Here is a 10,261-nt window from a genome sequence, read left to right on the forward strand (position 1 = left end):
GTGTAGAAGATAAAATGCTCATTCCCTGTAGGTGTTAAAAACAGAGGATCTCTTGACTGGAGACCACTAGGACCAATGGAAGAAAGAGTACAATATCGAAGACAAAGCACATAGTGAAAATTAAGATTCCCAGCTTTTCCCCACCATCCACCTCTTGGAATAGTGGCCACAGGCTTGCTTCCTCCAAAGAAAAAATTTACATATATATATATATAAATTATATATAAAACTATATATATATATTTCACTTTCTTCTTTTACTGGGAAGCAGACACAGGGTGGGAAACAGAACCCCACCTGGTGAGAGCCAAGACAGCAGCCAGAGTCAGGGACGCCACCACAGCCAGGCCTCCACCCAGCATCACGGAGGTACAAGTAGGAGAGGCCCATCCTTCTGTGTCATGGTCACTAGCCCTCCTCAGAAAGATCAGCGACCCCACCATGACATCTGCTTCTTTTGTCACATGCCTGTGGTTATAGGAAGCAGACTTTGGCCATGGGCTCATGACACAGGGCTGTCTCCTGGAGTAGCCTGGAATGTCATAGTCACTCTTGTTACAACAGTCACAGATGTCAACAGTACCTTCTACTGGGGACCAGCTGTTGGAAGGCTTGCTGAAGGAACAGGCTTTGTTGACTTAGTCCGGGTCCTGGTCAGCCAGAGTGACCTTCAGATGACAGATGATATATATCACGTTTCTGAAGTCGTTAGCAAAGCTGAACACATCCACTGTGAACTGGAGAGTGTCTGGTCCGGGTCTGGGGGCTTTGAATGCAGAAGCAGCATCTGAGAGACCACTGACAAGACAACCACGGAAGTTTATACACACACACACACACACACACACACACACACACACACACACACATAATCTCTGGAGGTTAGACAAGCTCAATAAAGATGAATCATAAAAAGCCTCACATTGGGCATTTCCCAAGAAATAGAACTAACAGCAAAATATGGCCCTAGTGGTGAGTTTCTACCATTACATAATAGAGGAATCTTAGGGCCAGTTTGTGGGGCTTTGACTAGTAGGTAAAGACTTGATTTAAATCCTGGGGTGTATTGTTACATCATGGAGTGTTCTAAGTGATGGAGAGACGGAAGGGGTTTCATGGGGAGACTTACCAGCCAGGGAAAAGAGGATGTATTGCAGAAGGTGGAGATTGAAAGCAGGGAGATCAAAAGCAGACTGCATTTAGTCCACAGAGCTCCTGAGGTTTTCTGAGCCCTGGTGACTCATTAAAACATTGAGTATTCCTAGGATTAATGTCTGTTACTTCTCTTCTGAACAGAATGCTTTGTAGTTCTCCTCATAAGAAAGTTTTGTAGGTTTTTTTTTTTTTTTGGTAGAGATGGGGTCTCTCTATGTTGCTCAGGCTGGTCTCAAACTTTTGGCCTCAAGCGATCCTCCTGCCTCAGCCTCCCAAAGTGTGCTGGGATTTCTGGCGTGAGCCAGTTCTTGTTCTTTATAAAGCAAGTACAAACTCCCTGATGCTCTTTTAAAAAGCTAAAGATTGCAAAGTAAGCTCACAGTTCGAGATTTTCTTCAATTTTCAGCAACTTTGTTATCAGACTCAGCAAAGGGAAGATTCTGAGTGAAAACACCAGGGGGAATGTGAGTCCGGAGAGGCCGAGGCTCTGAGGATGTTCTTCTGCAAAACGAAGTTCTCCTGGAAACAATCACCTACTAGTTCTTTCCATTTAAAATGTCAACTTCCTATCAATAAGAAAAAAAAAAAAAACCTAAGCGCATTTAAATGTTATGGAGTTTATTTGAACATTCAGGGATTCAAGAATGAAGCAATATTAGATCCCAAGCATCCAGCACTTCATCGTCAGGAGGGTCAAGAGAGGGGACTTTTGTAAAGCATTTGCAGAAGCAAGACAAAGAAAACATTCTGATTGGGTATTGTGAAAAGTTCCTAGGCAGGTGTTAGTTGGTGGTTTTTTTCAACTTACTATTTACGTGGGGCCTTGGTTTGTTCAGATAGAAATTTAAAGGACCAGAGCCACCCCAGTATCATGGCTTCTCATTTAGATTTTTTTTTAACACTATGATGGGAAACTTGAAGACCTTGACAGTCTCTGAGATTTTGTGATTTTTAATGATTTTGAAGAAACAGAAACAATCAGAATTTCCTTCCTCTTCCGATTCCCCTTCTGGACATGGCAGAGGCACCAACAAGAGCCATCAGAAGGAGGAGGAAGAGATGGGGATAGATGAGGAGGAGAAAGAGGAGGGGGAGGGGAAGGAGGAAGAAGCTGGGGAGGAGGAGGAGCAGGAAAATGAAAAGAAAGAATTGATCCAATTTGGAAACTGAAAATCACACTCACACTCTGTTCTTCTGATGATAATGGAACACTCCTGTAAATTCAAAAGAAGCAGCCACCACTGAGGGGCAAATAAACTTGCAGTTTCCCTTTGCCATGGGGAAATGCATGAGGCATGGCAGTTATCTTTCCTAAGAGAGAGTGAACATCCTGGAGAAGAATGAACAGAAGTTAGCCTTAAATATGATCACTGAAAATGCAGTATTCAGTGCTTTGTCAGAGGGAGGGATGGACTACAATGAAAATGCAATCATGCACTGAATGAAGATGTTAAAAAAAATGTTATGGCACAGGAAGTTTTTATTCACTTGACTGGTTTCTTCCTCTAAGATCTGTGGATTTTCTTTCAGATTCATGAACAGCTATTTTAAGAGTTATAGATAACTTCAAGATTTCACAAATGCAGCCTGGCTTCAAAATCACTAGCTATTTTGTGTAATTTTGATATTGTCATTTGCCAGTCTCATATAATGTTATAGTGTTATACTGAAGTGATAATTTTACAGATAACTTTGTTTGGTGAGTGAATTTTTGTTTGGAAATCAGAATATATGTCTGCTAATTATGTGGATGCAATATTTCCCACCATTTTACAAAGAAAAAATGATACCTGCGCATGAAGTAGAATCTTTATTTATTGCTGAATAAGTCTCAAAAAGGCAGTGTAGCTTAGGGAACAAATACATAGTGGAAGATAATATTTTATCAATAACAGTTGTCATTTCTGCTGTCTTATGTCAAACAGAACTAAATTTAACTTTGATTTATTCATCCTGATTAATTCAATAGACATTTTATGTAAATTATTTTAAGAAAACAGCCTGTTCTGTGAGTACAAACACTCTAAACCAGTGGTCCCCAAATTTTTGACACTAGGAATCAGTTTCATGGAAGACAATTTTTCCACAGACCCGAGGGTGGGGGAGCAATGGTTTTGGGATGATTGAAGCACATTACATTTATTGTGCAGTCAAACCTCCCTGCTAATGATGATCTGTATTTGCAGCTGCTCCCCAGTGCTAGCATCACCACCTCAGCTCCACCTCGGATCATCAGGCATTAGAGTCTCACAAGGAGTGCACAACCTAGACCCCTCCCATGTGCAATTTATAGTAGGGTTCATGCTCCTATGAGAATCTAATGATGCCACTAATCTGACAGGAAGTGGAGCTCAGACGGTGATGCAAGAGGTGGGGAGCGGCTGTAAATACAGATGGAGCTTCACTCACTCACCTGTCACTCACCTCCTGCTGTGCAGCCTGGTTCCTGACAGGCCACAGACTGGTACCAGTCTGCGGCCCAGGGCTTGGGGACTGCAACTCTAGACATAAGGTCAGCAACATCAGCAAGTCTCTGTAGAGTCAGGAGGGCCCATTGTGCAGACACTGATAGAATTGATTATATTTATATTTTCAAATAATCTATTTTATGCCTGTCAGAATTCAAATGATCATATTAGTTTTTATGGTAAATGATTTTTTATTTGAATCTAAGTAACATGTTTTCATAACTATTGTTTTTAATCTTCCTCTAAGAGATGTGCTTTGTGCTACTCACAAGGATTAAGTAAATAGGCTGTGCTATCCTGAATAGTTCCTTTGCAATAAATGGATCTTCATGGGCATACTCTCTGATAATCAATGATGAAGTCAATCAGTTTGATAAATATGTAGATGTTAACTTGCCTTTTGAACTAGCACTCAAAGATGCAGTTAGCAAAAATTTGTGGAGTACATGCGTGGGGGCTGTGTGTGTGTGTGTGTGTGTGTGTGTGTGTGAGAGAGAGAGAGAGGAAGAACGTATGTGTACCTTGTAAGAGTGTGTGTATCAATGTGCACGTGTGTCTGCTGATGGTGTGAAGTGTGTATAATGAGAGTTTGTGTGTGAATCTGTGTGTAGAGTGAGAGTGGAGGCAGTGTACAAAAATGTATCACTTTATTTCATGGGACCAGGAGACAATATATTAGAATTCAAACTATATTGCTTAGCTATATTTAGGTATAAGGCCTTGAACTGACGATGAGACATACAAAACACACAAAAGTTTGCTCTTCTCTCCCGGTAACATCTGAAGCAGTTGTGAGATCTGCTGCGAAAACTGCTAGACCACAGCCGCGCAGCCTCCCAGCCCCAGGTCATCCTCTGCCCACGTAAGGGTAGAAAGGAAAATGTGTCGTTTACTGTGACTCCTAGTTTCTTTCTTTCTAGTTTCACATAGCTAGAAGATAGTTGCTATATGAATTATGTGGTCTGTCCATAATTACAATTAACTATACCATAAAACACAAGAAATTGAAATACATGTTTTTCATTTAAGCTGTCGAACTTATTGCCCTAAAATTGTTCATCATATCATTATCATCCTCGTAATGTCTATAGAATCTGTAATGATGTCCCATTTTATATTCTTGATATTGATAGTGTTTTCTCTTTCTTAATTACTCTTGCTAGGTATTTTTCAATTTTTAATAATCCTTTCAAAGAATCAGCTTTGGGCAGTATAGGTTTTTTTTTATCAATGGTCTTTTTTCTATCTCATTGGTTTTCATTTTTATTTTTAATTTTTTCTACTTATTTTTGATTTTCAATATTTTATTTTGATATAGGTAAAATTTTATAAAAATCAAAGGTGCATATAAGGCTTTGACTTTAACAAATCAAAGCAAAATAAGATTTGTACAAGTTCTTCGATGTTAATCTAGTAATAAAATTTCTTTTGGTAACAAAAGTATTTTTGTTTTTTCAAAGTTGAATGATTTCCAGAGGAAGGTGCTTTGATTCCAAGAAATTGCTCTTGCATCTTCTTGATTAAGATTCTTAAATAATGAAATCAAGCGCTATTCTTTAAATGCCTTGTGTAATATTTACTACAGAATGCTGATAATATTTTAAAGCACCTAATGATGTTAAAGTGCTGTCTTTGAGGCAACCAGCCATTTCACAGGAAATACAATACTATTTGGTGTTTTAAAGGTGTTAAAAGTAGTTTCATTCCAGGAAAATATCTCTCTCTCTCTCTCTCTCTCTCTCTCTCTATCTCTATGAGAGAGAGAGAAAGAGAGATTTATATAAGTTATAATTTAGCCTTACTTTTTGAAGAAATAATAAAAATTGTTATGCCAAACTGAACTGGATTTATATTTATATTTGAGTTATGAATTAATGTTATCAAAGTATTTTAACTCAATAGATAAAGCAATATCTTAAGTATTTGCACTCAGTGAATACTCTGTCTCTTAGATGATTAAAGAAACAGAATAGATTTTCCCTACGCTTTATCATATTTACTAATCTAGCAAAGAACTTAAATCACCGTGTAGGAAAATCATCTTATTTTTCTACATTATTTGGCTCTTGGAGGTATTATCTGATATACATGGTCTATTTCCTGGGCATAAGGTCAAGGAGAGCTGCTCTGGAGAGTCTCTGGTCCCACAGCAGACACTGAGCAAAAAATAAACTTTGAGATATTAAGCCACTGAGACTTTTTTTCTTGGTGATGAAATCAAGGATAGCTGAACAAGGTTCACGGCTGGAGACCTGAACTTCTAGATAAGAAATTTCATGCCAATTTTAATACAACTGGATAGAACAACTAAGACCAGATGCCTCAACCTTCACCCACACACAATGCAGATAGTATTAGACTCACTGGTCAAATTCACAGCCTTTGGGCTGGGTTGGTATGGGTTGATGGGTGTGGAACTCCCCTCCCAGGTCCCCTTTAAAAAGTTTTGGATCCCAGGTAGCACCTTGGACGCTATCCCTTGGTGGAGGATGCTGCTGTCCCATCTTACCTGATCACTTGTGGTGAGAAAGACAGAGACCCCACCCCTCCTCCCCAGGACGGCCAGAGAAATGCTCTGGCGGAGGTAGCCGAGCGGTTGCTTCTGCTTTGCTTCAAGAAAGGCAAATATTTCACCGGAGCTGATGTTAGGAAATCTGGAGTTTGAGGTTTTCTTGCTTGTCTTTCAGGGATGCAAGCACACATTACAGGAGAACTGGCTTTGAAACCTTTCGCGGTTCGTTTTGTCGTCAAGCAGAGCCGACCCCTGCGCACTTCTCCATTGCTGACGTGGAGTGTGAGCTCAAGCCGCTCTCTCACACACACAGGAGCATTTCATTGTGGATGCTCTAGAAATTTCCTGAACGCTGCCGTGGCAAGACATGTCCAGTAGAGTACCACTATTCCTATACATTGGTCACTTGGCATAATTAAAGAAATTCGTACGATATTTTATAGTTATGGAGCAAATTGTATGCTCTACTGGTAATAAAGAATTTATCCTTCATAATCTTATATAAACATGAAATAGATTAAATATGTAAAAAAATGATATATGTATGATGTGCAACTATAATTAATTCAGTGTGTCTGACTAGACCTGAAAATGGATGACCATTAGTTTCAATCATGAAGTTCCAGGTGGAACAGAACCATGTAGATAACTCGTGGAAAAGGGTTTTGTTTTGTCTGCATTCTTTTATTCAACCAGAGGCTAGCATGCATCTTGCATGTTGGTCTTGTCTTACCCTCATGTGTGCCCTCCAGCCGTCTTACCTGAGGGCGGCTGGGATTTCTCCTACTCCCAAGGCCTGGTCACGGTTGCTGGTCAGGGCAACCTTAATCTGAGTCTGGCACATTCTTCTATATGGCCTTATCTGCATCGTGGCAACCTTCACAGGACGAGAGTTAGGACACCGCCGCATTTCTGTAATAACTGATCTCACAGAACCCTCATTTTATGGGCTAATTCAGGTTGTTTAATGTCCACCAAGTTAATTGTATGGAATTTACTTTGAGGCTTACTGGTGACAACAGCCTTTGTCATCCATGGTGAGAGATGACCCAGGGGCTATCATGTTTGATTTTGGTCCTTCCAGTTAAATTTCTTTTTTTCTTAAAAGTGTGTGAAAGTACTGGTTAATTTAACAAAAGTAACATCAACTGAGGGGGAGGGAAGGCGGGCAAGACGGTGCTGGCGAGTGATTCTCCCCATCCCTCCAGCCCCGCCTGGATCCCAGGGGAGGGTCCCGCCCCTGCTGCCCTCCTGCTCCTGTCCCCGCGCAGGCGCTCTCTTTTCCACCCTCCCTCTGCCTGGGGAGCCTGCCCGGTTCCAGAACCAGGTGCTACTTCTTCCTACTCCAGGAAAGAGACCGGGACTGACTATTGAAATCTGTCGTGCTCCAGGCAGCACCTCCAAGAAGCCCTCCTTGAGTTTTGCTCCAGAAACTTTTGGGAACCAATACAAATAAACTATAGCACTGGATTTTTTTTTATTTTTTATTATTTTTATTTTTTTTTAGGATAACATTGCCAGGAAATTTGAATGTTACTCTTCCAGTAGGAGATATAGGAGGGCAGACAATAGGAGCCAAGATGTCGGATACATATATGTTTGGAACACAGGGAATCCTCTTGATATATGATATTACAAATTAGCAAAGTTTTGAGAATCTACAAGATTGGTACACTGGTGATGAAAGTGAGCGAGGAGTCAGAAACTCAGCTACACTCGTTGCCTTGGTGGGCAATAAAATTGATTTGGAGCATATGGGAACAGTGAAACCTGAAAAACGCTTGCAGTTTTGCCAGGAAAATAGTTTCAGTAGTCACTTTATCTCAGCCAAGACAGGAGACTCTGTCTTCCTGTATTTTCAGAAAGTTGCTGATGAAATCCCAGGAATCAAATTAAATTAAGCAGAAATAGAACAGCCACAGAGGGTGGTGAAACTACAGGCAGGAATCCAGAACTGTTACTGCTCTTTGTCTGCATCTGTGAATCCATTTTTGTTTTGTATTACTGGTTCTGGCGCCCTTCACACTTCTGTGTGGGCCCGCGGACTTCTAGGAACTTGTTTTGTAGGTGAGCATCTCTGGAGTTCAGTTAACACTTTCCTCCAACTCACCTCATCATAAAGTGTTGGCTCACACTGCAGGCCGCCCCTTGGACTGGAAAGAATTCAATTTTAGGACCGCACCCTTTGTATTTAAAATGGAAAGCCCGTTGTCAGATATTAGACTACAGCATTGATGCTGGCTCTCTTTATGTCCTTTCTTTTTTCTCTAATGTGAATATAGGAAGTGTTAAATGAATGCATGAAATATGAAAACTGTCCAAGTCTTGCCATCAGCCAAGATTTTGCCACGGCCTGGCTTTGTCTGAACTCTCACAGGGCACAGTATACGTCAGAATGCAAACATTTAAACAGGTAACACATTTTACCTACAAATACTTAAGAAGACAGTCTTTTGCAGTGTATTGACAGTAAAAATATATGAAGCTCTATCTAACTGAAAATCCTTGAAATAAAGCTGTTATATAATATTTTTCATTTTTTGAAGAAAAGCCTAAATTCTTTATATGGTAGCTTGTAACTCATAAAGTAGTATCTGATATTGTATTTGTACTATTATTTCATGGTCACTGTGTGTTGTATAATACTCGGGTGAGATGGCTTTATAAATTTTGAGAAATGTTCACCTGTTGTTCCAAGTAGAACTTCTCTTGCAAACTGTGTAAGAATACTCTCAGAATGAGTTATGACATATTGTTGGATCATTATGGATCAGATTATACCTGATGTCCAGATATTTTTCTCCCACAAATACATTTATTTAAATTACTTTTTAAAAATGGGACATCAACTAATTGGGCACAGTGCAATAATGTATGTGAGAGCTGATGTTTCCACCCTCTTTTCATTGTCGTAACCTATTCTTCAAGGTTGCATGTTAGTCCTACACAGTATATGCACTTTTCATCTATAATTTAAGTATATTCCTCTCTCTTTTCTTTTTTTTTTTAGAAAACAAATTGTATTGCCTTAAAATAAATTGGTCATTTTTATTTGTTTTAATAACTGGTCTCTGCATAACACTCATAATATTTATATTTCATCATATTAATTAATCTTATTTGCAATCTAAACTTTTCTTTTTGTCATTTCTTATAAAGACTACACTAGAATTTTGTCACCAGTATAGCTTTGTAGACCACCATCTTCTTGCTCTTACTTTGTAACTGGGGAATTCTAAGCTAACAATATTATTGTAGCTTAAATTATTTTTCTTTTCATCAAAGATATATTTAATGAACAACAATTTCTTCTTCCTTTTTGTACTCAAGTTCTACCATTCTTCTATTTTGTACTAGAAAGTTCTGATCAGAGAAAGCCATTGGCTAGATATCATAAATAATTTAAAAATTAATTTTTAATATATACTTTTTGGTTTTGAAACAGAGTCTCACTCTGTTGCCCTGAGTAGACTGCCATGGCGTCAGCCTAGCTCACAGCAACCTCAAACTCCTGGGCTCAAGTGATCCTCCTGCCTCAGCCTCCCAAGTAGCTGGGACTACAGGTGCGTGCCACCACACCCAGCTAATTTTTCTATTTTTAGTAGAGACGAGATGTCACTCTTGCTCAGGCTAGTCTTGAACTCCTGAGCTCAAACAATCTTCCTGCCTCAACCTCCCAGAGTACTAGGATTACAGGGTGAGCCACCACACTCAGCCCTGTAAGACATTTTTTAATACAAGAAAAAAATCACCCAATTAAAACTGAACAAAAGATATGAAGGCGGATTTTACAGAAATAAAAAAAAATGACCCATGAAGTGATTAGTAATCAGAAACCATGATAAAATGCTATTTTTTTCTACTGGAACAACCAAAATTTAAAAGTCTGATAGGAAAAAGGAAAAAAAACAATATTATGTGCCTCAAAGTATGATCCAATGCGAATTACACAGCACCAACTTTAAAGTATTCTTGACAAAAAATATAAAATGTAAAAGACCTTAAGTCTGATCAAGCCTGTAGACCTAACTATCAGTTGAATGGAAATACATGTTTAACTGTGCCATGAGGATGCAATAAGCCAAATACAGAATGTGGGAAATTCTACAGGCAAATGGCCTACTTT

General features: G+C 39.3%; 1 pseudogene; it reads right to left on the reverse strand.

The window, feature by feature from the left end:
- Positions 1 to 257: 257 nt before the first annotated feature.
- On the reverse strand, positions 258 to 6,127 carry LOC123645722 (annotated as a pseudogene).
- Positions 6,128 to 10,261: the final 4,134 nt, after the last annotated feature.

The sequence above is a fragment of the Lemur catta genome, chromosome 10 (genome assembly GCF_020740605.2).
Source record: "Lemur catta isolate mLemCat1 chromosome 10, mLemCat1.pri, whole genome shotgun sequence".
NCBI classification, from domain to species: Eukaryota; Metazoa; Chordata; class Mammalia; order Primates; family Lemuridae; genus Lemur; species Lemur catta.